Raw genomic sequence first — 24,179 nt, 5'->3', positions numbered from 1 at the left:
TAGAGAGGATATCTAACATATTTCCCATCTTCAGACCAGACTGTTTTAAAGTAAAACATCCCTCACACACAAGGTCCTCTATAAGCTTTATTTGTTAGAGAATTCTATGGGCTGCAGAGCTCAGCAGAGTGATTGTTTATGATCACTCAGCTGCCTCATCCTGACCTCGCCTGCTAAAAGTTCAGCTTCTTTGGAACTCAAGGGATAGTGTTTCTTTTAGCATTACCACAGGGAACTGCCGACCTCTCCTTGTTCTGTTTGTTCCTCTGGTCTTAAGGACACTTTCGCAAAGTTAATATTGGAGACTCCCAATTTTTACAGGCAGTCTGATTAAGCAGGTTGTTGAAATGGTATGAGGGTAATTCTGGGCACATTAATTAAAAAAATAAAAAAGAATATCCTGGCATAAGTCCATGCTGCCATCCACTACTTAGTAAATTTAATTAAACCTGCCTATTCTTAGGAGAGGGTTTCTACTTGAGATTGGATAGTTAGTACAAGTAAGGTTTACAAAACTTTGTTTGGATAGGTGTTCAATTAGATTTTCCTATTTAGCCTGCACTAAGGTGATATATATTTTTAAATGACTTAGTGCAGTTTGATTATTAATTTTCTGGGTCATGTTTTCAAGGACTGTGGAGGCCAACCGAACAAACTTGATTTTCTGAACTTCTTAAGTTTGTGGCACTGTACACACTTTAATGGTAATCCTTAAACCACTTCTAGAAATTATTTTTATTTTCTAAATGAAGAAAATAAGACTGAACCAGGATTTGAAGTTAAATGTCACTGATTCAAGAAGCCCAGTTTCATTTCACGAAACTACTCTGCCTCCAAAATCATATTTTAGAGATGAACTAAAAAGGTCTATTAATGATCAGTATAGCATAACAAGCTGGAAAGACTAGAGGGCTAGGAAGTAGGAACTCTAGTCCTGCCCCTAACAAACGAGACTCATGATCTTGGAGAGACATTTTATCTACAGGAGACTGAGGTGTAAATCGCCTATAACAGAGGGAATGTATTAAATTATTTTTATGGTTCCATCCCTTCCAATTCTAAATATTTCTTATCCTTTCATGTTTGCTTTGAAAGTTACAAACAGTTGGTTTGATAGTTTGGTTTTTAGAGATTTTGTAAGTTTTAAATTATTATTTTGCTTTCTGTTTTCTCTCCTTTCGAACCAGCTCATCAACTGAGCTCCAAAATGAAAAAGCGATCTATTGGATACATGGGGGGAAGTCAGATGTTGAACTGTCAACTGATTCCAAGTAACATCAGGGGAATTGTGAGACTGATGGCTTTTTCCTAACTTCCCATTTGGCATTGGTCCTCAGAAATGACAACATAATGATGTTCCCAACTTGGTGATTTAAAAAAAAATTTAATCTTAATTAAAGAATAAAGAAAAAGTTGAGTTTGCTGAGCTCGAGTTCTCTCCAAGGATGAGAAAACTGTATCTCAGCTGTATGTCCTGTTACACAGTGTTCTTAGAACTTCTCATATGTCATTCTGTGTGTTCATGTGCAATCTGATAACTAACTACAATTAGCAAATGAAATATTTATATATCCTTCCACAAAGTCAGTCCATATGTGCAAAATAATGCAAGTTCCTCAGTAGCATTTAGCATCACCCACTGTTACATTCGTTTCTTGAAATGGACCTTATGGTGCCTTAGCAAGTATGACCCCAAAGCTGCAATTTTCTTATTTTGCATGTAGTAGAGCTCAAGTCAGCCTTCGTGAGGTGACCAGTTTGTTCTCTCACAAAATTCAGCACCACCAATACAGAGCTCTCTTTCTCCCCTCTGCGTTACTCAAATGCTTGACTTACAAGCTGCATACGCTGTGTCCAAAGAGCAGTGTTCATCCACGTGGCCTAGCCAGTTACGATTTTATTTATAAAAAAATCCAATCATTGTCAGAGTACAACTGATTCAGGGCACACACTGAGAGCCCCATAAAGAAATTTAAACCTTCAGCAGATACACACTCTATGATCAGCACATGAACAATAAAAAAAAGCTTGTTGACATATTAAAATTTTTCCCGAAACTGAAAATCCATAAATGGAAACAAGGCAAGCCTCTGATTCAATTCTGAATTAAATCAAGGGACATCCAAAAGTTGAAGGAACTCAGAGCATCTGCGCTCAATAAAATTTTGGTTTGTAGACCCTTGCCCCTTCAGAAGCTGATCATTTTACATTGAGTAAAGGAGAAGAGTGAAAGGAAGTGAGACTCTACCTGCAAGCTTAAGGGTGTGTGTCACCTTATTTAGTAGAAAAGGTCAAGCTTTCCCAAGTAAATCTCAATAAGAGAGAGAGAGAAAGAGAGAGAGAGAGAGAGAGAGAGAGAGAGAGAGAGAGAGAGAGAGAGAGAGAGAGAGAGAATGAATATGGGACAGAGAAGTGCCTCCTGGAGCTGGGTTTTGGTACTTGCTGAATTAATGATGCAGCCAATCCAAACTGCTGAAGTGTGATAAGCCAGAGAAAGGTCCTGGTTATTAGTCCAACAGAAATAAGAATGTCTTCAACCAAACACAGCTAATGTCTAGTTCCATAGGATATTGATGCCATTAATTCTTGACCTCTATTTTTTTTATAATACAAACCTTGTTAATAATGCAAAGTCTCTTGAAATGTACAATTCCACAGCTGTTAAAAACAACCTTGAAAGGAAGGTGTTTTATACAACAATCAATGATGGTGTCATGTCATTAGAATTTGAAGGAGGGAGGGATGAGTTATTTCCTGTTTTTTTTTGTGTGTTTTTTTTTAATATCATAATAGATGTGGTGGGATGGTGTAAGAGGCTGGTGCTGTCTCATATGGTTCCCTTCAAGCACTGACCATGAACTGGGCTCAGAGATGATGTGGACACTTCACATTCTCAAGGACAAAAATTTCTCCTGAAGTGGTAGAAAGAGCAAGAAGGAAGAAAAGATTATTTTATCATTTTGCTTTCTTTACTGCCACTAAAGCAAACTGAGAGATAGGAGAAAGGCTGAAAAATGGAAATTCCAACACTGAGCTCGCAGTGCCTAATTGTGTACTGTATAAATTAATGGCATAAATGCCTACCAAGGAATAAAAATATGGAGTGCTATTTAAGCAATGGTTTAAACAAATATAGCTTATCTTCAGTTAAAAGTGCTAACTTGGCCACTCACAGCCAAATCTCTTTGCAGGGCCTGTCAGCCACTGTTCTCCTCACCGTGACAGATTGCATTGAATTGAAAAGTTGCGAGTTTAGAGCTATCACTGAAAACTTACATGGTGAAATAAAATCGTTTGGTGGTTGTCCTTTAGTCTACTTTTACATAACCTCTTTATCCTGGTCCTCATTTTTAAAAAAGGACTAACATGAATATTTCTCATAGCTATCAAAAATATTTAACAAGGGGGAGTACTTCCTTCTACTTAAAGAAGTTCAGTCTCAGAGATTTTTTACTGTGCCTGATTCTTGCTTTTGCCATCCATGAACTTTATGTGCCGTATTTACGACATAGGATGGTTTCTAAAGAGCTGTATGAAACCGAGTTAGTGGGCCCTCAGAATAACGTGAGCTGAGCAAACTGGAATAAATATTGTATGTGGGAGTGAGAAAATTGAAGGCAAGGTGAAAGATTGCAAACAAAGGAGTTAATGGATCTAATTGTTTCAGCTAGGAATTCTGCCCTATTTATTTAAGTCATTTTCCCTAGATTTCTATTGCAACACATACTACTTTTAAAAGATAAACTGAGGCCCGTTAAAATTTTTAAGAGTTTATTTGAGCAGAAATCAATTTGAATTGGGCCGCATTCAATCTAGCTGATAGATGAGACCTCCAAGGAACTGTACAAAATGAAAGAAGGGAGTGGGAACAAGGAAGTTACACCAGGCCAAAAAGCGAGTTGGTATTGTGAGGTTGCTTTCCTTTGGAGAATGGTGGGAGGGTCTCTCAGGCAGTTCGCCTAACTATCAGACAATTCCTGATTGGTTTAAGATTCCCTTTCTGGGAAACTGAAACCGTAATTAAGTCTCAGTTTGTTGAAGTGGGGCTTAGCATAAGTGACTCCATTTGGGTCTTGTTGTCTTGATTTTAACCCCACTACATGTGGTTGTGAGTATCTCCACGGAGAAAATAGGTCTTAGTAAATTGCCATTTAATGGTCAAAATTCCTTCACAAAAGGAATTAGATTTCTATATTTAAAGCCACACTGTACCCAAGCTTTCTTAGCCTTTACAAGGGAAATAGAAAGCATATTTGCTATCCAGAAAGTAATACCTTGCCTGGATTTCAGTAAATATCAGTGACTAATTATCATGATGACTGAAGTCCTAGGGAGCCCAGCAACCTGCTACTCAAACTTTGCTCCATGAACCAATAGCATCAAAAGCCCCTGGGGGCTTGTTGGAAATGAAAATTATCAGACTCCTTCCCAGACTTACCGAGTCGGAATCTACCTTCCTCCACCCCTGCCCATGCCCCAGTGATTGGCTTGTTATTAACACTCCAGAAGTGCCTCCCCAATGGATGTATGTGGGGCACCTGGTGCATTTCCTTGGAAAATTCTTTGGGTCTAGAAAGTATCCTCTACTTTTGTTATTCTAATTTTCAACCACATAGTTAAACCTGCAGAACAGAACAGATGGCTACATTTAAAATTTTAAAAAAAAAAAAGAGAGAGAGAACAGGCCTTGGAAAGGCAGCCCATTTTTTGACATTGGAATTTCCACCATCTAGGCACTCTTGTGCATTTGGAGACAGGAAATAACACCCAAAGAGCAAGCACTGAGGACTGTGTGAAATGATGACAAACTCAATCGCACACAGGTGTAGAGGGTACGTTAAGTAGCGATTGTGCTGACACATATTAGCATCAGCTATGTAAGCATAATTATTGGTCAAGGGCAGATTGTTGTAAAACAGCTAGTAAACAGGAAACATTAACTTCCCTCACACAGAGACTTGGCAAAACCAATATTAGGCCTATGTGGTCTGTACATGTATTTTCTCTGAAGCCAATTAACCTCTTTATTGGAAAACAAGAGCTTCGTTACTGTTGACTGTGGCAGCCAATCCTTCACAGTAGCTAATTTCATGACCATGAGAGGAGTGAGTTCTGTTTACTTCACTGACTGACATTCCTGTACAATTAAAAGAAAGATTAATTGTTTAATTTCCTCAACATTCGTGCTGGTGAAGGCTAGGAGATCCATAAAACTAAAAACTCTACTTTTTCATTCATTCAAGGGCAGTAGAGCTGTGGAAATTTATTTTTGGATGGTATATATTGTTTTATTATCCTGACCATCTTAGGAAGGGTGAGGGTTTAGGTATTTTTGAAGAATCAATTTTTATTCTATTTCTCCCATATAACTTTGAAGGTTTAGACCAGGATAAGATATGAGCCTGTAGATTTGTCAAATCGCTTTGATGTTTCAGACTTAGATTTCTTGGCTGATGCACAGCACATGGACGAAGCCAACAGAGAAGAGTTACACAAATATGGGCAATGCCCACTTGGGTAGATATAAAGGGCTGGAAATATATTTAATAATAACAACTTGTACCATTAAAGTGAATCCACCTAAAGTTGCAGGAAGAAATTTCATGAGCAAAGATGCAATCATTTACTTTGCTCAATTAGCTTAGAAATGGGACTTGCAGAGCAGGATGACAAAGAAAGAGGATGGCAGCTCTGTATGTATAGGATCTCTCTGTGTTTGTACTGTGGCATTCTTGTTATTTCACACTCATGTTTGTCATCTGACCTTTTCCCCTGATCTCTAATCTTTTGGATTTCCTAACTCTATTGCTCCGCTTCTTCTCTATTGACTTTCTTCTCTACATATTTAAGTCTATTCATCTTTATTTCATCCTTAGGGTTGAAATCTCTTGTGTCTCCTTTTTTTTTTTTTAAAGCTACACCAGTGTCTTAAGTTGTAGAAATACAAATATCCAAAGCTGCCCTCTAATTAGTGCTGGTCAATAGAAAGATAATGTAAGCTACCTATGTAATTTTAAATGAAATTGCAATTGGAAATTTTCTAATAGCCATATTAAAAGGAAACAAATTAGTTTTATTAATGTTTGTATTTAGCCTAACATATCTAAATTATTATTATTTCAACATATACTCAATATAAAAGTGTTCTTCAAATTGTTTACATTTTTTAATTTGAAATTCTGTGTGTGTTTCATATTTATTGTATATTGCAATTAAGACTAGCCACACTTCACATATTCAATAGCTATATGTGACAAGGGGCTATCTTATTATCAGATGATAAACTTTATACCTATATAAAGAGCTATTTTTTGCCATAAATGCAAAATACTATTTACAAACAAGAAAAGTTTACATTTAAATCCCATATTCATCAATGTTCGTCAATGACTGTAACATATAGGACTTCAGAGTGTTGAACAACTGTCAATTTGAAAACTATTACTTGGGATGGAAGCTTTTAATTTTATCTCTTGTTAAAACTTAAAACCTTCATCTGTGGAACTCAACTACAAATTTTTTTCCTCATTCATTTTGGGGTGAGGGTAGTTTGAGAGAGAACATTGAAGCTGCTTTATCTGAGTTACCTCTCTTAAAAGGCTCTGGTACACGTATCTTCTCATTTATATTCTCCCAGAAAAATCAATTTTTTCAGGATAATCCATCCTGAAAAAAAGGAGATTTTCACCATTTATATTGTGCTGTTCATTATGGTTTTTGTTGTTTTTTTTTCAAAGTGACAACTTGGGCTGCCCTCAGAAGGTTGTGGTATCTCTAAAATATTTGTGATATCTGGACCTATCCTCTTTTTAAAGCTTCCCTCCACCTCCTGACAAGAGATGTGCACAGCACACCTTATTAGTTAGAAAAGCTCACGGGATATCTCCCCTTTCAAGTACTTGTAAACTCTCTTACATTTGTTCTGTCATTTCTGGTTACCTTTATCAAGGGAAAGAACATAATTCTCAATGTCAACTTTGTGATCTAGATCACAGAGCCAGCTCTAAAACGGGTTCCTCAAAGGCAGCTCATACTATCTATTAAGGTAAACTACGGAGCTAGAAGGCGTCCTCCTTTAAAAAAGATCTGAAGTATGGAAAACCCAGACTTATTAAACCGATACGTTACAGAAGGTTTCTCTACATCTCAAAATGATTCTTCTTTTCACCACAGGATTGCTTTATATAAGTCTCTCCATCTTCCTGGTATTTAAGTATTTGTTGATAAATCAATAACTACTTGAAACAGAGACTGGAGAGAGAGAGGGAGAAAATGAAAGCTCAAGTGTTGGGAACCAGTGCCAAATTGAGATTAATCAAAATGAAGATAAACTATTTCTAAACTTACTGTGCAATTTAAGGGAAAGATTAGGTTCACCATTTAAGCATTCAGTTTCTGTTCATTTTCATCCTAATGTGTGCCTGAACAAATCATGAAATGAAACTCCACACTGACCTATACTCATTAATGGTGCCACCTAAGGTAATGTGCGTGATCACCCCTGTTCACCACCATGACGTACATCACAGACACGTACATTTCCAGTTTAATTCCAGACAACTCCGCGTTGTCCCTGTGAGGTGATGGCCACTGATTCATGTTTGTTCGAGGAGTGTAACTACACATTTCTAGAGCTGCTGGAAAGCCAATTCTTACCCCAAACAGCTGTGAAGCCAGACTGACTTTTAACCTCCCCTGTTGAATACAGGAACTCTTGGCAGACTTACAGTGCAAGTAGCACAGAACCTATGGGGTTACCATTATAGAAACAGACTTGGCCAGCAGGAAATGTTTACATCCTGCATGCAACCGTGGTGTTTGATATGAAACTGGAGTGGCTCACCATGTCTTCAGAAAACAAAAGTCTCTATTTTGAACTTGCCTCATAGCCCAAACAAACAAACATTCCCATTTCCTTATTGTCAAGTGCCTCACTTCCAACTATGCCTTTCATGGAATTGTTTTTATTTATGTTCTGTAGATACTGGAAATAAATAGTCCTGCAGTGCTCTGCCTGTAATGCAATAGAAACCACTTCCACCAAGGATAATGTTCAGTGAGTAACACAACCAGGAAAGACAGCCTCTGGTTTGGTCCTTGCAATTCCTCAAACTTCTCCTAGGTAAGGCAATGATAGGTTAACAAAAAAGAACTACGCTACTTACTATGAAAGCAAGATAGCCCGATGGCACTACAGCGTACTGAATTTGAACCTAAGAACTCAAGATGTAGTATTAATATGCTACTTTTTGCCAGGGTCTCCATAATCAGATACAGCCATGTGGAGGAAAGTGGGGGGAATGAAAGAAACCTGGGCTGAGACAGTGAGGATGTAGGAGACAGAAGTTAAAACCCTTTTCCAACTTCCAGCAGCCCTTGGCAAAGTTAGAGCTCTGGAAAACCACCTGGTCACCCAATTTCGGGCCAGTAACTGGACAAAAGAGGGAGGCTAGTAAAACTCCTCAAACAACTATTAATTAATTTAATGAGCAACTTACTCTGATGCCCCTGATTATTTCCCCTCCCCTACCAGCAGAAAATTAAAAATACAGGAAATGCAGAAGAGGGCACCGATTATCATCTTTCGACATACTGCTGTATGCATTTTTTTTAAAAGTAAGTCACTGGTTTTGCTCTTTTCTTAGGTGAAAGGCAGAACCTCTCAGAGGCCAAGTGATTTTCTTTTGACTTCAGTAGGCCACTGTATTAGGCTATGTTAGTTTGCTCCTTTCTTGTGTTAAGATCACCATACAAATGCACCCATTTCCTAGCCACACAAGGCCAAAAGGAAATCAGTCAGCCAAAAGGAAATTGCCCATACTCATTCCACTTCCATCTTATTTGGGTTTCATAAGCATATACAGACAAGGGACTGTTAGAGAGGCTTTGAGGCAATGTGCTGGGGGAGAAGGGGGAAATTGGGTTTTAATGCTGGGAACATTCTGATTATTTGGGTGATCTTATGAACGTATTTAATCCCTCTGAGCTTCTATTCCTTCATCTACAAGATACATACCATCATCTCAGGACAGGGGGGTGTACTGGATAAGAGTTGAGGCTTCTGTAGACACATCTGCACTTAGAGAGGAGGAAGGAAACTGCTTCTTTTTTTTATATTAAAATTTATCAAGGTGACAGTGGTTAGTAAAGCTATATAGGTTTCAAGGTTACAATTCCATAATATATCATCTATATATCACATTGTGTGTTCAACACCCAAAGTCAGTTCTCCTTCCATCACCATCTATTTGACCCCCTAAACTGCTTCTAATTTTTAAAAAAAAATCTTAAAATTCACTATTTTGGTTGTTTCTTTATTCAAATGAGACGATCATTTTTTTCCCCAGGAAATCATGGTATTGTGTGTTAATTTTCAATTGCTGCTATAACAAATTGCCACAAACTTCATGGCTTAAAACTACACAATTTATTATTTTAATTTTTCTAGGTTAGAACTTCGACATCGGTCTTATTAAGCAAAAATCACGGTGTTGGAAACACTTCATTCCTTTCTAGACTCCAGGGAAGAAATCCTTCCTTTTTCCACCTTCTAAAGACCACATACATTCCTTGACTCATGATCCCTTTACTCTACCTTCAAAGTCAACAAAGTTCCATCTCTCTGACAATAGCCAGGAAAGTACTTTCATAATCTTCACCCTATTTTTAGGACACACATAGACAATTTTAGACATTTCCATAGTCTTCCAAATAGCTTCTTATTGTCAAAAGTGGTAATACGAAAGTAAATTGAATAGTAAATTCATGTAGATGCATCCATCTTTTGGATCAGGTTATGTTCAAGATATCTTTTTGACCAAACTATTTTAAAATTTCAATTTGCTATGGGAAAATTAGGTTAAAAGTTCTGAATAATCAGACAACTAGCTTGATGAAACTATTAATTTCAAAAATAGTAAGATACAAAATTATGTCTTAATCACCACCAAAATGTAGTCAAGTATTATTTCTGTCGCTTTTAAATTTTCCCAAGATAAAGAAATAAACCAGTGATTCTCATATTCCAATTTATTTTCTCACTATAATTATAGGCTTTTCAGGGACCCAAATTGTTTCTAACTTATGCCATCTAATTATACACAATGCATAATGGAATCTTGCTATAACATATTCTAGTCCTTCTCAATCTTCTTTGCTGGATACTTCCTGCTTACTAAATTGTAAATGTTAGACTTCCCCAGGAGTCAGTGCTAGGGTACTGTTATTCAGTTATACTTAATTCTTGGGTGATCACATCTGGCCTCATAGCTTTATATAATTTTCACATTCTGACAAATGTTGAAATTATATCCCAGGCCCAACTACTTCAAAGTTCCCATATGTCATCTCTACCTCGATGCCTAAAGCCTTATCAAACCTACTCCTTCTGAAGTCTTTCCCATCTCAATAAATGGCAACTCTATTCTTTCTGTTGCCGAAATTCTAGAGCAGGGGTTGGGAAACTGCGGCTTGCGAGCCACATGTGGTTCTTTGGATACGTTCCGTCTCAGAAGTTTGCCGACCCCTGGAAGAGCCAATCCTGTCTCTCACAACAATTTAAAACTTATTCGAGAGCCATAAATTTATTTTTACATAATCACCATTATGTGAATAATATCCTTTAAAAATTTTATAAATGAAACTATGATAGTTTTATTTTCTTTTTCAATTTTACTTCAGAGCCTGCAGCTCGCAAGCCGTAGTTTGCTGACCCCTGGCGGCTCTTCCGTCTCAAAAGTTACCCGACCCCTGTTCTAGGGTCTTCCTTGATGGTCTTCCCTATTTCTCACCGTCAACATAAGTAAACTATGACAGTTCTACTTTACAAATACCTCCCAAGTCTGACCCCTTCTCATACCACCATGCCTATAATGTCCCTAGTCCAAGCCAACATCATCTGTCACCTGGATTATTGCAATAGTTCCAAAATGGTCTTCCTGTTTCTATCTTTGTCTACTCCTCTGCTGAGAAACACCCTGTGGCTTTCCATATCACTCAGAATAACTACAAAGTCCATGTTATCTATATAAGGCCCTACATGATCTGGCTCTCTACCTCATCACACTCATCTCCTGCCATTCTTTCATTTATTCCCGAGATTCCAGACACTCTGGCCTCATCGGGGCCTTTAAACTTGCTATGCATGCTGCCCTCCGTTTGCCTTCAAAATCCACTCCTCACATTTCCCCCTCTATTCTGTGTTCTGAGACTGGAAAAGATGTGGACTTGATCAATAAATGCCTTAGCCTTCTGGTTTGAGCAATAGGGATCGCTGCCAAGAAATCAGAGGGAGGAAGAGAGAGAGGTCAGAGTTTGTACTTTTCCCCTGCAGGTTCTCCTCTGTCAAGCTGTACCTCTGATTTAAGGAGTCCAATCCTACACGCAGTCCTGGCCATACATCCCGGTTTGTCAACTAATCTATCACCTTGTCCCTTTAGGTCTAATACCACTAATGGAGACCCACTGTTATTAGTCCTAGGTCCTGTGTTTTCCCCCATGACTTTCTTGAACCCTGTCTCTGCTCTTTACACAGTAACTCATGATTAGACTCTACTCAAATTATTCTGTAGGGACCCTGACTGATGTAAACACCAAGTCGACTTCTTCAGAACCTCGGACCTTTACACTCACTCTTTCCTATGCCAGGTACATTCATCTCCTTGATAGTCCTATGGCTCATTTCCTTCCCTCACATTTGTGTCTGTTCAAATGTCACCCCAGTAGGGAGGCATTCTTTGACATAAAATAACACCACCTCCTTCATTTCTCTCTATCTTCTTATTGCCTTGTTAGCTTTTTCCCTTTGTAGCGTGTTTCACCCCTTACATGTCATGTATCTATTTGTTTGTTGCCTATTTTCTCCCACTAGAATGCAATGAAAGCTCTATTTGAAAAAAATTATGTTGTACTTTTAGCGTCTTTCAAGCCTAGAACAGAACTGGGTGTGTAGTAGGTGTATACATTATTATATGTTGAATACATTAATGAATAGAATCACATTTTGAATAACACGAACAGCGGGTTTAGTTAGTGAGAGTACTGGGAGGGCTCCACGTGGTAACCTGATTCTGAAATCTGAGGAAAGACAAAATATCAAGGGCCCAGTGTTTCTCTTAAGTGACTTCTGGTTCTTTCCTAATCTTGCAATCTCGCTTCAATCTTTCTTCCACTGCTCTTTGAGCTTTGCTTGCATAAACCAAATTAAAGAAAACAACCATGGGAGGTTTAAATACAGACTGAAGATAGAATGAGAAGTGAACCAAGTTGAAGCCTAGGATAAGCAGAAGTAGAGTTGAGGAAATCTGAAAAGTTCAAGCAGGAGAATATGAACGAGGGGAACAAGAATAAGTCTAGGTTTAGCAAGAGAAAAGCATTCTGCTCTACAGACACCTAGAGCTGATAGTTGATATATTTTTCCTGATCCATTTTCATGAACAAAATAGACAGGTGGGTTGATAAAATAAGTGTAGGTTCATAAATGTTACTTACTTATTGTAAAGTATACTTAAGGCATAAATTGTATTTGTTTCAAAGATTATGAGGCCAAAGCAGATGGGAGTAGAAAATGGAAGCAAGTAAAGTTGCAAGAATCAAAACCACCTTTCTCTCCTAATAATTATTAAGAGTTGCAAACAGACAGAATGAGTAATAGCACCTCAAATCACCATGCAGCTTAATAGCTACTGTGAGTTTCAGAAACTATTCACTACCTTTTATCTTCTTGCCAATTTCTCCTTACTTTTTTTGGTAGAATTGCTAAACATTTTGCATGAAAATATGTATGGTTTATTTGGATGAGAATCACTTAGTACTGTATTAAAAATCTGTTTAGATCTTTAATATAAATGTTAGGAGTGGAATTTAATACCCTAAAATTTATTAAGTATCTTCTATGTGTTAATCAGTTATGTATATTCTAAAGATACATAGATGAATGAAATTTCAGTTTCCTGCCCTGAAGGAATTTACAGTCTATTAAAGGAAAGAAGTATTTTGCAAGTGATTATTATCAAAGGTATTTTACTAGTAACATGAATAAAACACTGTGGGAATCTGAAAAAGAGAAAGGGTGATATTTCATAGAAAAAAAATCAAACTAGGAAAGAATCAGTAAAAGTTTTAAAGGCAGTAACATTTGAGTTGAACCTATTTTTTTTTTAAAGATTTTTATTGGGGAATTTGCGAATGAGAACAGTGCTGGGAAATTGGGGGAAGGGGAACAGACAAGTTGCTGTCCTTTAGTTCTTCAGTCTAGTTGTGGAGGACGTTGCTTCACTGGCCCAAGTTGGCACCATCATTGCACTCTTCCTGGGCAAGGCAGATCAGTCGCTGGCTTCTGGACAGCCGCTCACTGCAGCTGCTAGCCACTCACACTGGCTGCTGGCTACACACGGTAGCCCATGGCAACCCACTGCAGCAGGGGTTACAGCCTATGCCATCACCAGCGACTCACGGCAGCCTAACTCCAAATTAAACTGCTGTTCAGCATCTTAGCTGTAGAGGGCAGTGTCACTGGCCCTCATATATGGGATCCGAACCAGGGCCCTCTGGCATCCCAAGGCAGCTCGTAAGCAATGCGCCACTCAGCTGGCCCTGAGTTGAACCTTAGAAATTATTTTTGTAGTAAGGTTTAGTAAGAAACATCACTTGGGTAAAGAAAACAACAGGAACAAAGATAAGTTTTCAGAAAATAGTGAGAATGGACAAAAAAAAGGTTGTAGGCATAAAGGAATTAGTGGCATTGAGGCACATTAAGGCTAGGATAACTCACATGAAGAATGGGAGGACCACATAAACAAAATTATGTAGGAATAGATAAGAAGTAACAGATTTTGAAAGACATTTCAGAATTACACTTGATAAGACACAATGGCTGATTGGATTTGGATAGATTTGGGAGAAGTCAAAGTTGGCTCCTAAATTTCTAGCTTGGTGAACTGAATGTATGATAGCATTGATAACTACAATGCTGAATAGAGTAAGGGGATAAGGTTTGAAGAGTTGGGTGAATCTGTGCAGTTTGGAATACAATGTAGAAAGGAACCTCTACAAATTCCTGATGAAGATGTTCTGTAAGAAGCTAGAAACACAAATCTGGAACTTTGGAGTTCTCAGGACTGGAGATATAGATTTGAGTGTATAGGTGGAATTACACCTGAGTCTAATTTATGCAACTGATGAAATCAACCAGAAATCGAGAAAGGGACCTGAGTACTTAGACCAGATGTGGATTTGAGAATGTGTGTTTGGCCATGCACATTGTGTTCTGTACAATTCTAAGGACACCATTCATTTAGACTATGACATGAATGGTACCCACTATAGTTTTTCAATGTAGCTTCTGAAATTGGAGAAAATAAACCAGATAGAATATTTTAGGAGAGAGAGAGGAGACTGAAGGGGCATGAGGAACACCAAATATCAGGGGTAGAGGAAGAGAAATAATCAAAACATATGTCTGAAAGGGAGTTATCAGAGAGGTAAGAGGAAAACTAGAAGTGTAGTGTTTGGAAACAGAGGTTCCATTGTCAAAGGGTGCATAATCCACAATATTAAATTCTATGAAAAGGTCAAATAAAATGCAGGACTTCTTTGTACTTGCAAACTAGAAGGTGATTCCTGGTGCCAGTAAGACTGAGTTTGAGGCATAGATCAGAAATCAGAGTGGAGTAGGTTAAATAATGAGTTGGAAAAGAGAAAATTGAAGTAATACATGAGGACTATATCTACAAGGACATTGGTTTTGTATTCTTGTTACTTGGGTGTTTTATCATTCTTTCTAAATTCTTTATTCTTTCTATTTAGAGATCATTTCTTTGATTCTCACAGGATCCAGTGAAGTTCTATAGAAATTATACATTTTAAATTAATGAACAGACATTAAAATTTTGCTCTTATAATATTAACCTGGCTCTATGACTTGTATTTAACTAATTATTTATCTGCATGTCTGTCTGTTTAGCCATAGTGGAAATACATATGAATCTCTAGGATATCTCTAATAAATTAGTAATAGTTTCTTGGAGAGCTGTGTGCAAAAGGATTCTGAGGACTATGAGCTCAACTCAAAAGTGCCAGAAATATCTGTCACAAAGAAAGAACTGAGGACTATGACTTGCTCATTTTCAGATTAGGAACTTTTTCTATCTGTCTTTATAGCCCTGACACCTCGTGCAGTGTCTAGTCCAGGCAATGAATAACTGTTGAGTGAAGGAGTAAGCAAACAATTGAATATAGTCTGAATTATAGTGGATTTGAACTGGGCCTTGATAAATAAATGGAATTCAATTTGACTCTGTCAGTGATTGTTAACAAATGTCATGACTTGGGCCACAAATAATTTGCTGCTAAAAATAATTTATAAAACCTTGCCAAAGTGGGAATAGAGGGATCATATCTCAACATAATAAAGGCCATATATGATAAACCCACAGCTAACATCATATTCAATGGGGAAAAGCTAAATTCGTTCCCCTTAAGATCAGGGACAAGACAAGGCTGTCCACTTTCTTCACTTTTATTCAACATATTTCTGGAAGTTCTAGCCACAGCAATCAGACAAGAAAAAGAAATAAAAGGCATCCATATTGGTAAGGAGGAAGTAAAATTGTCATTATATGCAGGTGGCATGATACTATATATAGAGGACCCCAAAGACTCCATCAAAAAACTATTGGAATTAATAGATGAATTCAGTAAGGTAGCAGGATACAAAATCAGTACTCAGAAATCAGTTGCATTTGTATATACCAATAATAAACTATCGGAAGGAGAAATTAAGAAAACAGTTCCATTTACAATCACTTCAAGAACTATAAAATACTTAGGAATAAATTTAACCAAGGAAGTAAAAGACCTGTACTCTGAAAATTGTAAGACACTGAAGAAAGAAATAAAAGAAGATACAAACAAATGGAAAAACCTACCATGCTCATGGATAGGAAGAATTAATATAGTTAAAATGTCCATACTGCCTAAAGCAATATATAGAGTCAATGCAATTCCTATCAAACTACCTAGGGCATTTTTCACAGAAATAGAAAATATAATCCTAAAATTTATGTGGAAACAAAAAAGACCGCGAATAGCCACAGCAATCCTGAGAAATAAGAACAAAGTCGGGGGGATTATGCTACCAGACATTAAAATGTACTACAAGGCTACAGTAATCAAAACAGTATGGTACTGGCATAAAAACAGGTACATAGATCAATAGAACAGAATAGAGAGCCCAGAATTAAATCCGGGCATGTACGGGCAGTTAGTTTATGACAATGGAAGCAAGCATTTACATTGGGGTAAAGATAGTCTATTTAATAAATTGTGCTGGGAAAACTGGACTGACACATGCAAAAAAATGAAACTAGACCACCTCCTTATGCCATATACAAGAACAAACTCAAAGTGGATTAAAGACTTAAGCATAAGACCTGAAACCATAAAACTCCTAGAAGAAAATATAGGGAGTAAATTTGCAGACATTTCCCTGAGCAATATTTTTACTGATACGTCCCTGTGAACAAGGGACGTAAAAGAAAAAATGAACATATGGGACTACAACAAATTTAAAGTTTTTTCACAACAAAAGGAACCATCAATAAAACAAAAAGGAAGCCTACTGAATGGGAGAAGATATTTGTCAATGAGATATCTGATAAAGGGTTAATATCCAAAATATATAAAATACTCATGCGACTCAACACCAAAAAAACAAACAACCCAATTAAAAAATGGGCAGAGGATATGAAGAGACATTCCTCTAAAGAGGACATACAGATGGCCAACAGGTATACGAAAAAATGTTCAACCTCATTAGGGAAATGCAAATAAAAACCACAACGAGATACCACCTTACCCCCGTCAGAATGGCTGTCATCAATAAGTCAACAAACAACAAATGCTGGCAAGGTTGTGGGGAAAAGGGAACCCTGGTGCACTGTTGGTGGGACTGCAGACTGGTGAAGCCACTATGGAAATCAGTATGGAGGTATCTCAAAAAACTGGATATGGAACTACCTTATGACCCAGCAATTCCACTGTTAGGTATTTATCCAGAAAAACCCAAGACATTAATTCAAAAAAATATATGAACCCCTATGTTCATTGCAGCGCTATTCACAATAGATAAGACTTGGAAACAACTGAAATGCCCATCGGTAGACGACTGGATTAAGAAACTATGGTACATTTACGCAATGGAATATTACTCAGCTATGAAGAAGAAGGAAATAGTACCATTTGCAACAATATGGATGGAACTAGAGAACGTTATGCGAAGTGAAATAAGTCAGTCAGAGAAAGACAATTACCATATGATCTCACTTATACGTGGAATCTTAAAAGCTGAATAAATGAGAAATGTAAACAGAAATAGTCTCAGAGACACAGGAAAACCTGAGGGTTGCTAGTTGGGAGGGGATGGAGATGAAGGAGAAGGGGAAGGGACGAGACAATACAAATTGGAAACTACAATATGGCCTCAGTGGTAGAAAAGACAGTATGGGGAATATAATCAATAATGTTGTAAATATTTTCTAGGGGGCCAGATGGACTCATGTCTTGTTAGGGAGACCATTTCATAGTCGGTGTAGAGGCCTGACCACCGCACTATATTTCTGAAGGTGATGTTGAATAATATTGTATGTCAACTATAATTATATATACATATAGTCATGGGACATGGAGTAGAGAGTGGGAATGGAGTCAATGGAATTGTAATAGATAAGCATGATATCGGGGGTGGGAGGGCAGTAGATGGGGAAGGGGTTTTTTTCTGTGTGAAAGGTGAAAAGGATAACTATTGCATTGTTCTGTACTAACAATAAAAATAAATAAAAATAAAAACAATTACAGGAAATAAAAAGTTTAAAAAGATATATCTACAACAGCAATGCACGTAGAAATAAATCTAACAAAATGTATGAAGGATGTTTATGGAGAAATTCTAAAGTTTTATGGAATGATATTAAAGAAGATGAATAAAAAACAACAAAACCTTGCCAATTATTTCATTTAAAACAATGGATTGGATTTATGGTGTATAGTAACTATATTCTCACTCATATTCCAACTTGATTTCTTGAGTAAAAGATAAATGGGGAGATTTAAAGCTGAATTTCTAAGAAACATGAGAAACTCTTGATTAGATGCAGCTATGGAGGTATTTCCCAAACATAGGCTTCATCCATCATGATGAAGTTCAAAGAAAATCATGAAAAGTGTTAAGTATCTAGAAATTGGGGAGAGGAAAACGTCAGGTGAAAAGAAAGTATCCCAGGTAATGGAATAATAGCCCAGTGGTTATTTTGGCTTGAAGTTTTGTTTGAAACAGAGCCCAGAGGCCAGAATGATTATGCCCCCTTGGAAAATAGACCCTCTGTTTCCAAACACTACACTTCTAGTTTCCCTCTTACTTCTCTGACAACTCCCGTTTAGACATATGTTTTGATTTTTTTCCCTTCCTCTACCCCTGATATTTGGTGTTCCTCATGCCCCTTCAGTCTCCTTTCTCTCTCCTGAAATATTATTTGCATAAGAGAAGGACCTACACTAGCCTAGTTAAGTGGGATGAAATGGGATGGAATGCTCTGTGGAGATGCTCTAGAGATAAAAAAGATAAGTCTTCTGTACTGTTATTCATTAGGTGAAAATATTGGGAAATATGCTTTTTGTTCACCTGGAGAAAGGGAAATGGATTTCTATTTAATGAGTCGGTGTGCCCTCTTACCAGGCAAAAAACAAACAAACAAACAAACAAACAAACAAACAAAAAACAACCAGAAATAAAAACCATTCAGTAAGGTGGATACTGGTTCAAGAAGGGCAAAGTCACAGAAACATTTACTGGTCAAATTTTTCAGTCCAGCATCCTCCAAAAATAAAATAACAATTATTCTAACAGCTCCTAAAATGCATACAATGTAAGTAAGTAATATAATTTTGTCATTTGAGGTCATGTTAACCTTGAAGATACAGCCAAGTACTCCCTAAGTTAATCATCACTTACTTTGGAGTTGGTGCTATTTCAGCTTAAAGTTTTGTTCGGAACAGGAATGTGAAAGGCTGCTGAAATGTTGTATTTGTTTATGTAAGGTCAGGCTAACCCAGAGGTCTTCAAGTTTTATAAAGTGAGAAAAGTTTAGATTGGTCCACAGCTGTGTGTGTGATTTTGCAAAAGATAAGCCATTCTTTGCCACCCCTTAAGGTCACGCTACTCTTAATGCTAAGTGCACTTTACTGAAATAGTAACCATTCAACTGAATGTGAAATAGACTTGATGCATAGCATGTCTTGAAAGTTATATTTCAAAACATTCTTTTCAACATATAAAAAGAAAAAAACTTACATATTGAAAGTAGTGTCAAATCTTGAGAATTACTGTATGACATCACAAAGAGAGCTCTTGATTATGAAGTTTAATATTTCACTGACTCATATCTAAACAATCAGCATATGTCTTGGTGAAGAGCAGACTATTGGCCTAAAAATTAACAATTAATTTTATATTAAGTTTGGCAGAATGGGAATGGCATAGTCAATAGTGCTAGCAAAGAGTATGATTTAAATATCACTTTTAATTAAACAATTCTTTTAAGTTATTATAAAAATGAACATATTAAAATTTAGTTTTTTTATCATAAATATTTTAGTAGGGGTATAGCTTATATATTTAATAGGGTTCATCTTTATACATGTATATATTTTTTCTGTCCCTCCTATTTAATTGCCAATATAAGGATCAAAACAATGATCACAGATAAATGACCCAAAGGAGACTTTCAGAACAACTGATAATATAGCTGAGATGAATTTGATATCTTAAGTGATCTTTCTCAAAGAACAGTGTGTTATTTGGAAGCAGCCATTCATTTTTGTTTCTTCAGTATTAATGTTTGTCAGCTCTTATAATTGAAACTCAAGCTAAAAACTTATGACTAAGTAAAATTCAGGGGGAGAAAGAATATTTCTATATGTCAAGCTTGGAAGAAGAATCTTCAATAGGAAGTCTGCCATTTCTTTTTTTTTTCTTCAGATAAGCACTTACTTGCTCTTAGTAGAAGGTCAGTTTAGAAGTCTATAGAAAGATTTAAGTTTATTGGCTTTAAATTGGGAAACTTCAATAAACTCAAGACACATGATCTCAAACATTGCTTTCTCTGAGAAGAGTGCAGAAACAATGTAGCACAGGAAGCATGAACTAGAACACAAATGACATTTACTCCTAGAAATCTAGCAATAAACCACAAAGCTTAACAAGATAGAACTACAAAGAAGGAATTATATTATATATTTAACTTTAGAAATATGTTGTAATAATAGCCCTCTAAATCTGTCAAAGTCTGTGAGTAATTTGATGAATATTTTATTTAAGATATATTAATATAATATTTATTAGTTTCCAGGCACTGTGCTGGTACTGGGCATGCAACAGGAAGTAAAAACAAATACACATGATTCCTGATCCTCCAAAACTTTGCAGGTTAGTGAGGGTGACAGATAATCATACAATCGCACCAGAGAGTATACAATTACAAATGTTGCCCATGGGCTCTCGAGAAATAGAACAGGGGTTTATGACAAAGACACCTGACTTGCAATGAGGAATAAGAAGATGTTTGAACCTTTGGTTTTAAAGTCCTAATATGTCAGTAATTATGATTTGCTCATTACCTAAGTAAATATGTATTTTGTTTCTACTAACCACCAATTGAGAGAGACATACATTAGATAAAATAAATAAGAAAAAATACATGGCATGTTATGAATGACAAGTGCTATGAAAAATAATAAGCTAGGGAAGGGGTTAAGGGGTGCTCGGTTTGGTTTGCAATGAGTAGTTGTGATTTGAGCCAAAGCTTAAGGACGTAAGGAAGCAAACCTTTAAGATAGCAGAGGAAGAACACATAAAAAAGAGGGAATGGAAGTGCAAAGATGTTGAGGGGAACAAACCTGGCCTGTTCAGGAAGACAAAAGGAGGTCAGCATGGCTGGTGAGCAAGGGGACAGTTGAAGGCAAGGCAGTCAGAGAAGCTGTGAGGAGTGGAGATTATGTCAGGTTTTAAAAATCATTGTAAGGATTTTTGTCTTTTACTCTGAAGGAGATCAGAAGCCATAGAAAGGTTTTGAGTAGAAAGTGAATGGTATCTGACTTACATTTAAACAGGCTTTTGCTGGCTTCTGTGTTGAGATACACTGTGTTGGAGCAACTGTAGAAGCAACAAGGGTTACAAAGAGGTCATTGCCAAAAGCCAGGTGAGAGATGACGGGCTTGGCCCAAGCTGATAGTGATGAAGATGGAGAGGTGTCACCCAATGATAAATAGTGACAATAGATAGATACATACATAGATTTATTAATTGTCAAAGCCAAAAAAGTAAATAGATTAAACTCTCAAATCAAAATGTAGTCTCAGATTAGACTTTCACAAAATATATCCAGCCGTATGCTATCAATAAGAGACATACCTGAAACAAAATATATAAAAAGCCTGAAAATAAAGGGGTGGCAACAGATATAATGGTCAAATATGAGCAACAGAAAGTGAGGATGACAGATTTGTATTAGAAAATAATGTATATATTCAATTGAAAAATTAAAACTAAGTCACAAAGTAGGATGCTGGCAAAAATAAAAGTAGATCAAGAAGATATAATGAGCATCAATATATATGTACCTAACAATATAAACACATTTCCCCCTTCAGATAGATAATAGATAGATAGATAGAGCAATTGTAGTTGAAATTTAATGTCTCACTCAGAAGCTGATAGATCTATAAATAACATTAAACAAGTTATAAAGAATTTAAGTTAAATTATCTATCCATTTGAAATAGTATATATGTTATACAAATATATTTAAAGTTTACCAAGGAGAAGATACACATTTTTTTCAAACAGAAAAATAGTTCATGTACTATTTTCCATGTCACAGGAAACATTTAATTCCAACTGCCAATACTTCAGAGATTATATTCTTTGATCATAATGTAATAAATTAAAAAGTATATAATTAGAAATTCCATATGTCTAAAACTAAAAGAGATACCAATAAATAATCCATAGGTTGAAGAATAACAACCTAAATACCCATAATGTAATGAAAAAAATTATTGTAGTATCTCCATAAAATGGAATGTTACACAAAAGCAAAAAGTAATTAATTAAAGCTTTACATTTAAATGAGATTGAATATCAAAAATTTAATATCAAGAAAAAAAGAAAATCTCAGAAGAACAGAATGGGATTCATTTATATTAAGATTAAAAACTACATCTATATATGGCAAAATTACAAAGAAAAAAATGAATTGACTAATATAAAATTCAGTGTTATTCCTTCTGGAGGGGAAAGGATGGAGAATGTACTTGGGAAGTTTTGAAGGTATCTAAATGGCAGTAGGTACATGTATTATTGTATGTAAAATGAACAAAAGAACAAACATGTAAATAAAACCTCAAAAATCTGGAAGGATATACACCATTTGTTGATAACAATTAATTATGGGTGAATGACTTATGAGTGAGATACACCCACATCAATATGCCTTATTATTTTAAAAGTATTTTCCAGGGTTTTTATAATGAACAGCTAGTAGCTGTATTATTAAAAATACTCAAAGTGAAAACAAATTCCAAAGTGCTTCACCAGGCATGTTGGCCCAACGTCTTACAGGCAACTCATACTCTTTGGCTGTTTAGCAGCCAGCTCCAAAGCCATCAGCTGACTGCGGAGGTTCAAACAAGCCTGGTCATTTGTAGACTTTCTGGATCTTTAGTCCCAGGATACAGGGCTTTCTGGGAAAAGTACACAGTGACAAAGCCTGCCACCTTAAACATATTTTCCATCTTATCTGAATACTGAAATGCTGGTTCTCCAAGCTGGGAATTGGATAGTTTTTAAATGCTTAGAAGGAAATGTTAATAAAAATACAAAGACAAAGCAATAATTAAAGGAACATTTGATACTAAGTAAATTATCATGAACCAATAATGACTAAAAACAGATTAGGTAAATAGCTAGCTGAACAATTTGGAAAAAAGAGAAACACACTATACCAATAAAATGGGAAAGAAGGAACAGAAAGCTATGAAATTGAGACAAAAGAGAGGGAGAAGGAGGAAAATAAAACCAGAAGTTGGTTTCTTTGTATGAATTTACACCACAGAAATGTTAAGAGGGTGAAGAGATAGAGAGTGTTCAGCTCAAAATAAGAATGATAAAAGAGAAATAACTACAGGTAAAATAAGGATTTAAAATATGATTAAAATGCTATGAAGAACTATAAAGCAATACATTCGAAAATTACATGGTGGATAAATATGTAAAAACTGGCAGAAAAGTAATATACTCTTGAATTGATTAATAATAATTGAATTTAAACGGTAATCAGTCAATTCCCCTCCACTCCCCCACCCAAAATAAAGATCCTCTGGCCAAGAGAGTTCTTCATTGACTTTGATCAAATTTTCAAGGCATGTATAATTCATATTTTATTACAAACTCTTTCAGAAAATAGAGGAAAAGGAAACATTGACCAAGTCATTTTAAAAGACTAGCATAACCTTGATTTTAAAAGGAGATAATGAAAGAAAAAAAAAAGAAAGGAGAAAAAAGGGAGATAATGGTAGTACATAAAAAAAGAAGATATGAAACCGTAACTCTTACAAACAAAAATACAAAGTCTTAACTGAAGTAATAGCTAAATATAATTCACAGTGAAATAGTAATAATATTAACATATCATGATAAGTAAGACTTATTCTAGGAACGCAGGAATGTTTTAACATCAGAAAAATCTGTCAGTGTAACTCAACACATTCATATAGTAACGAAGAAATATTCAGATGATTATCTCAATAGATGCAGAAAGATTATTTGATCAATTTCACTCTATGTCTGATAAAGGCTCTCAGAAAATCAGGTATAGAATGGAACACCCTTAACTTAATAAAGACAATATACCAAATAAAAAAGCAGCCATCACATTAAGGAAGAAACCTTAGATGTAATCTCTAGAAGACCAAAATAAGAGAAGGAAGATAGCTCATATTTCTACAGTTCCATAGCAATAGACATTTTCACCACTGCATTCTCTCTCTCTCTCCCTCTCTCTCCCTCTCTCTCTCTCTCTCTCTCTCTCTCACACACACACACACACACACACACACAATAGAGATAT

Source organism: Hipposideros armiger, unplaced genomic scaffold (genome assembly GCF_001890085.2).
Source record: "Hipposideros armiger isolate ML-2016 unplaced genomic scaffold, ASM189008v1 scaffold_517, whole genome shotgun sequence".
NCBI classification, from domain to species: Eukaryota; Metazoa; Chordata; class Mammalia; order Chiroptera; family Hipposideridae; genus Hipposideros; species Hipposideros armiger.
The sequence above is the reverse complement of the archived record's forward strand: the minus strand, read 5'-3'. Positions refer to the sequence as shown.